We start from the raw sequence: 6,876 nt of genomic DNA, 5'->3' as shown, positions 1-6,876 counted from the left end.
CAACCCTGAACATCTTCAATTTCCATCTGTACATTCCCCTTGTAAATACAGCTTACATCGTGTCATGTGGGTGCGCATCACACCCGCTGCACAACTTGGAGATGCAAACCCAGAATTCAAAATTAATTGCTTCAATTCAGTTGCGATCACAGATTCCAACTCGCTCAGTTGAATTCAGGGTAACGCCTGTCTTGTTTTGCACACTTTGTACAAAAATAATAACTTGCAGGACAACGGAGTATTACAGTTTAACTCTTTTATTAAGCATTAGGTCTGATCTTACTCATAACAGCACAGTGGGGAAAGCATGGCATTAGGACCCCTAGCCTGGGTCTTCAAAACAATAGTAGTCCTTACAGATGCCTGCAGGCCAATGACAACTCAGCATGTGATCACATGTGTATATAATAGGTATTCCTTACAGATGCCTGCGGGCCAATGATAATTCAATATGCAAATGTTACAATGCCCTCGGAACTCTACCCTCGCTAGGAAGCCACCTTCAGATTAATATCAGGGCTTTACTTTTCTAAATAAAAGTGAGAATTGTGAGGAATGGATATTTCCAACACCAAGATAGAAACTCAGCAATATCACGTTCTTGTAAAAAGGTTTCAAATGGACAACTGGTGTTCACACCTGAAAAAAGCAACCAATGCAAAAAAAAGAATCAGAGGTAGGCAGTGTCTGCTGAAGACTGATCAGCAGGTTTAAGTATTTCTATCAACACAGGATCACACCCAACGCACATTGTTTCTTTTAACAAAGCTAGAATTTTGTCTGATGGCACTTTTAATATACGAAATGGGAAGACTTTAGCCCATTGTTGAATCATGCAGAAGAAACCTTGCCCTACATCAAATCCATTACATGCAGCCTTGGATTCCTTCACATTGAGTTCAGCTGATGTAAATCTTTCTCATCCTGATAAGTATCCAAACATTTTTTTCAAAAAAATATGTTCATTAAAAGGATGAAGTCAGCAAACTGAGAACAAGAAAAAAAATCATAAATCCATAGCAAACTACAAAGGAAAAATTGTACAACTTCTAAAATCAGCTGCTCAAAGTCAACCAGTCCTTAGTTTTTACTTCACTTTCACTGCTGATTAAGATATTTTTTCATCAGGATAATTAAAAAAAAATCAATTTCTGGAATAATTTTAGAATTTTTTTTTCTGACTCTTCAGATTACAGTTTAATTGGCTACAGACTTGCCATTACCTCTCAGCTGGTAAAGATGAACAAAAGAGTGAAGAAAATGTTAACATTTAAAGCCAGGTATTTCATTTACAAAAAAGCTTGTAGTTTTCCTTATTCTTTAAATAGTAGACGTTACATTGATGCTCTCCTAGCCTGAGGAACAAGGACATGAACTACTACCGTGGGCTGGAAACTCACATTACCGTGGGCTGGAAACTCACATTACATTTCACTTGCTAATATAAAATGGAAACCTTATGTTTCATGGGGCTACGTAAACATGTACACCAGTATCCCCTTGTCTGTGTGAATGTTACAGCCCATTTTCCACTCACTGTTTGCTTTGGCAGTGCTTCTGCTTTTAGCATGCTCCCATTAAGTTGTGTTTTCCACAGTGAATTAAAAATAGGCTTAATGGATTAACGCACAATGACTAAAACACCGATTAAACTAATAATTATAGGAGGGGAAGGGAACTTGAATAAATAAACTAAGTTGCCATTTTCCACATTTTTTGTGCCTTATAACATTAGAAATTGGGTTTAATACATTGTACACAGTTCTACTGCTTGGTTATAAACCTGCTATATGTATTTGGTTACACGTGAAAAAACTGTGATTTATACTATTGCGGTACATTAATAAACTATGATGCAATGATGGGAAATTTATGATTTAGAAGGAATCTGTTTAACAACCATCTATAATTATATTACAGTTGACTTAAAGGGCAGCAACAAATATGACAAATACAAATTTGGCTCTATAAACAAGTAATTAAACAGAAAGGTAAATAGCCTAAAGTTACCATGATTGCAGGATGTTGTAGGAATGTCTAGTTCCTATCAAGAGACTGAGGTCGACTCAGGCGATCAAACAAACGCTGTTTAATGTAAAACTAACTGAGTTTAACAAACAAATGCACGAGAACTACGAATACAGGGCTAGTCAGTTCGGAGGCTCCACGAGGACTGCTTGGGCGGTCCCGTGGCTGGCGTCATGACGTCATCACGTTTTTCCCGCCGGTGGGGGATCACGTGATGAACGGCGTGATGTCATTGCGTTTGCCCGCGCTCTTAAAGGGACCGCGCTTTGTACATGCAAACAGTATATACAAAGATACAGACTTAGGCTGTAGCTAACATATTGTTAAAGGGAATTATATACAGTTGATCAGAGTCCCTTAGTGGCTCCGCCACATGCGCCCGCCCAGAATTGTCTTTAACAGAAAAAGTGAAACGGCGAGGAGGCCTGACAAGCCTGTCGGAGCGACTTCTGTACACTTGAAGTGGAAGCTGCTGGACAGTGGGCGGGCTGGCGGGTTGTTGCGCTTGACCTGGCATGGTGACTGTGGGTGGTTGGCCACGTTTTGGCAGCTGTGCGGTCTCGACCGGGCGGTCAAGGTCGAAGTGTGCCGGCTTCAACCGGTCAACCGAAATGTGGTCCGGTTTACCTCTGATATCCACCGAGAAAGTTTTGTCTCCCAGCTCTAGCACGTGGAAAGGATCAGTGTAAGGGGCCTTGAGCAGATCCCGATGAGCGTCGTGGCGGATGAACACATATTCGGCGTTCTTCAGCTCTGCTGGGACGTGGGAGCTCTGAAAGCCGTGATGCGACGTTGGTACTGGTGCAAAACACCTGGCTGCCTCCTGGTGGCTGATGAGTTGATTGGATGCAGACCATGGCTCTGTTGGAGTTGGAAGGAAATCCCCTGGTACGCGTAGCGGCTGGCCATAGACGAGCTCTGCCGAGGACGAGCGAAGATCCTCCTTGGGTGCCGTGCGAAGACCCAACAGGACCCATGGTAGCCTGTCAACCCATCCAGCGCCTTGGAGGCTGGCCCTCAGTGCGGCTTTGAGCGACCTGTGAAATCGTTCGCACAGGCCGTTTGCCTGTGGATGGTAGGCTGTGGTGCGATGTAGCTTGATGCCGAGCCCCTGAGCCACTGCGTTCCAGAGCTCAGAGGAAAACTGCGGTCCACGATCAGAAGAGATGTCCGCCAGTACCCCAAAACGGGCGACCCAAGAGGAGATGAATGCCCTGGCCACATCTGCCGAAGTGCTGGATGACAAGGGAACTGCCTCTGGCCATCTAGTGGTGCAGTCTACCATCGTAAGGATATGTGTAAACCCATGAGAAGGCGGAAGTGGCCCCACCAGGTCCACATTCACGTGATCGAACTGTCGCTCCGGAACAGTGAAGGTGGCCAATGGAGCTTTGACGTGACTCTGCACCTTGGCCTTTTGGCAGACCACGCAGGTGTTGGCCCAGTCGTGGACATCCATATGCATGCCCCGCCAAACGAACTTGGACGACATCAGCCTTTGCGAGGCCTTCATGCCAGGGTGTGACAACCCGTGTATGGCGTCAAAAACTTTGCGGCGCCAGGTGACCGGCACGATAGGGCGAGGATCTCCTACGGAGACGTCACAAAGTAGCGTGGTGCCTGCGGCATGGAATTTGACGTCGGTCGCTTGGAGGCTAGAGGGGCTGGTTCGGTAAGCTTGCACCTCTGGATCCGAGGCTTGAACTGCAGCCATGAGAGCATAGTCGATGCCGAGCTGGACTGCCTGAACGGTCGCACGGGAGAGGCAATCTGCCACCAGGTTGTCTTTACCGGCCACTGTAATGTATGTACCTTTAAGGGAGGAACTACTTTCTACAGCTCATGTATACTGTAGTACCGGCAGTGACCACACCTGTATATAACGCTGAGTAGTAATCTGTTGTTTCAGTTGCAGTTTGAACCACGTTGAGTAAACACCTGTTGTACCGTTCTCTGCAGTCCTTTTCTTATAATTACACGGACGTAACAGTGGCGACGAGCAAGTTCGAACCTACCTGCAACTCTGCATCACCTCCCAGGGATTCGCTCCCGGAGAACAGTGGAAGAAGGTCGAGTCCAGAAGCACGGGCGTCGACCACGGGCAACCGCCCAGTCATCCAGCGGAGATTTGAGCATCGCAGGGGAGGCTGTCGAGAGCCAGGCTTGGCTTTCCAGTCACGGTGGTCCAGCGAAACGGGCTGGCAACAGGTACTGCGCAGACCCTTCCCGGACAGCGACGGGCTAGAGCCCGACCGAGCGGCACAGAAAAAGGCCGAGCAGCATCGACGGGGGAGAGAGAGAGGGCAGAGCGCACAGGGTGCAGCCGGTGTTCAGGACCGAGCGACGTCAACGGGGGAAGAGAGGCGAGAGAGAGCAGAGCGCAGCCAGTGTTCAAGGGCCGAGCAGCGTCAACGGGGGAGCGAGGCGCTGCCATTGCCACGAGGACCACAGAGAGCGGCGTTGGCAGCAGCGCAAGAGCAGCGCGCGAAACCCACAGGGCGTCGCCATTTGCCACGAGGACCGCCGAGAGCGGCGTTGGCAGCAGTGCGGGAGACGCCATTTTAAACCGCAGTGGGGAAGAAAGGAAAGATGCCATTTTGAGCCAGTCTAACCACACCCAAAAATGCCGAAGAGTGGTAGTATCACAGCGTTCGACAATGAAGTCGAAGATTGGACGACATATGTCGAATGCATAGAAGTATACTGCAAGGCAAATGAAGTGCCAGATGACAAGAAAGCGCTGGTATTGTTGAATTCAATGGGTGCAAAAACATATGGCTTACTACGAAACCTAGTAACCCCAGAGAAGCCAGTAGAAAAGGATTTTGAAAACATAGTGTCAATCCTACAGGACCACTTAAACCCCACACTGCTGCTGATAGCAGAAAGATTTAAGTTTCACAAAAGGAACCAGCATAAAGATGAAAGTAATGCTGAGTACTTGACGGAACTGCGCAAGCTATCGAAACACTGCCAGTTTGGAACGGGACTAGCAGATACTTTAAGGGACAAGTTTGTGTGTGGGCTTCAAAGTGAAGGAACCCAGAAACGGCTTCTATCAGAAAAGGATCTTACGCTGGACAAGGCTTTCAGCATGGCAGTATCACACGAAGCAGCAGCACGGGGCGCTGCAGAGATACAACGGAGACCGCAAGAATATGGCACAAATGAAATGTCATACGGAACAGTGAAGTGCTATCGCTGCGGCAGAACAACACACGACCATAATGATTGCTGGTTCAAAGACAAAGTGTGCAGACAGTGTGGAAAAGTAGGACACATAGCACGAGTCTGCAGGTCGGGAAAGAAAACCAGCAATAAGAAACCGACCAAAGGGAAGTACAAGAAGGTACATAAGATAACGGAGAATAGTTCAGACGAACAAAAGAGTGATAACGACTCCAAAAGCAGGGAACTGAGTTGTCTGAAACTACAGAATGTGATCACAATGGAGGATCACCGAACCATTTGGGTCACTCTCAAGATAGCAGGAGTCCAGGTAAAGATGGAATTGGACACAGGATCAGCTCTAACAGTCATAAACCGACGGGACTACGAGCGGCTATTCTCACACATACCCTTGAGAGACACAAAAATTATTTTGAAGACGTACACGGGGCAAAAAGTCTATCCCAAAGGAAAAATAAGGGTGACCGTTATATATAACGGTAAGGAAACACCAAAAATGGACCTGTATGTATTGCAAGATGGAGGACCACCATTACTGGGACGTGAATGGATCCGGAAAATACAACTGGATTGGCATTCCATACAGGCACTGACTGTGGCTGACAAAAAGGATGACGACGTCACACCTGGGCGACTGTCAAAGATCCTAACTGACGTGAAAGAAGTGTTCCAGCAAGGACTCGGAACACTAAAAGGCATGACAGCGACGATTAAAATTGAAGAAAACGCAAGCCCAAAATTTTTTAAGGCCAGACCGGTACCTTATGCGATCCGCCCAGCCATCGAAGCAGAGCTGGAGAGTCTGGAACGTTCAGGTGTACTGTCCAAGGTAGACTGGAGCGAGTGGGCTACACCCATCGTCCCTGTGATGAAAAAGTCGTTGAGCAGCACGCCTGGGGAACCAAGGAAGGTTCGCATCTGTGGGGACTTTAAGGTAACAGTGAACCCGGTCCTTCACACTGTACAATATCCACTTCCGCGGATTGAAGATATTTTCGCCTCGCTATCTGGAGGGAAACGCTTCACTAAGATTGATCTGGCCCAGGCGTATCTGCAAATGGAGGTAGAAGCAGCATCAAAAAAATACCTCACAATCAACACCCATAAAGGTCTCTACCAATACAACCGGCTGGTATTTGGGGTAGCATCAGCTCCGGCTATTTGGCAGAGGGCAATGGAGCAAGTCCTGCAAGGGATCCCAGGGACCCAGTGTTATTTGGACGACATCCTGGTCACGGGCGAAAATGACAGTGATCACCTTGCCAACCTGGAGCAGGTGCTCACTAGATTGCAGGAATATAGGCTCCGAGCTAACCGCCCCAAATGCGAGTTTTTTAGAAAACAGATCTCGTATTGTGGCCACGTTATCGATAAAGAGGGGTTACATAAGTCCCCAGAGAAGATTGAGGCAGTAGTCAAGGCTCCAGCACCAGAAAATGTGTCACAACTGAGGTCTTTCCTCGGGCTGGTAAACTACTACCATAAGTTCTTGCCAAATTTGTCTACAATACTACACCCACTGAACACCCTACTGCAAACTAGGGTGCCATGGAAGTGGAATGACGAATGTAGACGAGCTTTCCAGAAGAGCAAAACACTAATCACATCGAAAGAGGTATTGGCCCTTTACAACCCAGCGTTACCAATTCGGTTGGCTTG

The sequence above is a fragment of the Somniosus microcephalus genome, chromosome 6 (genome assembly GCF_052327205.1).
Source record: "Somniosus microcephalus isolate GS21.2 chromosome 6, FLI_Smic_1.0, whole genome shotgun sequence".
Classification (NCBI taxonomy): domain Eukaryota; kingdom Metazoa; phylum Chordata; class Chondrichthyes; order Squaliformes; family Somniosidae; genus Somniosus; species Somniosus microcephalus.
This window is presented reverse-complemented; position numbering follows the sequence as displayed.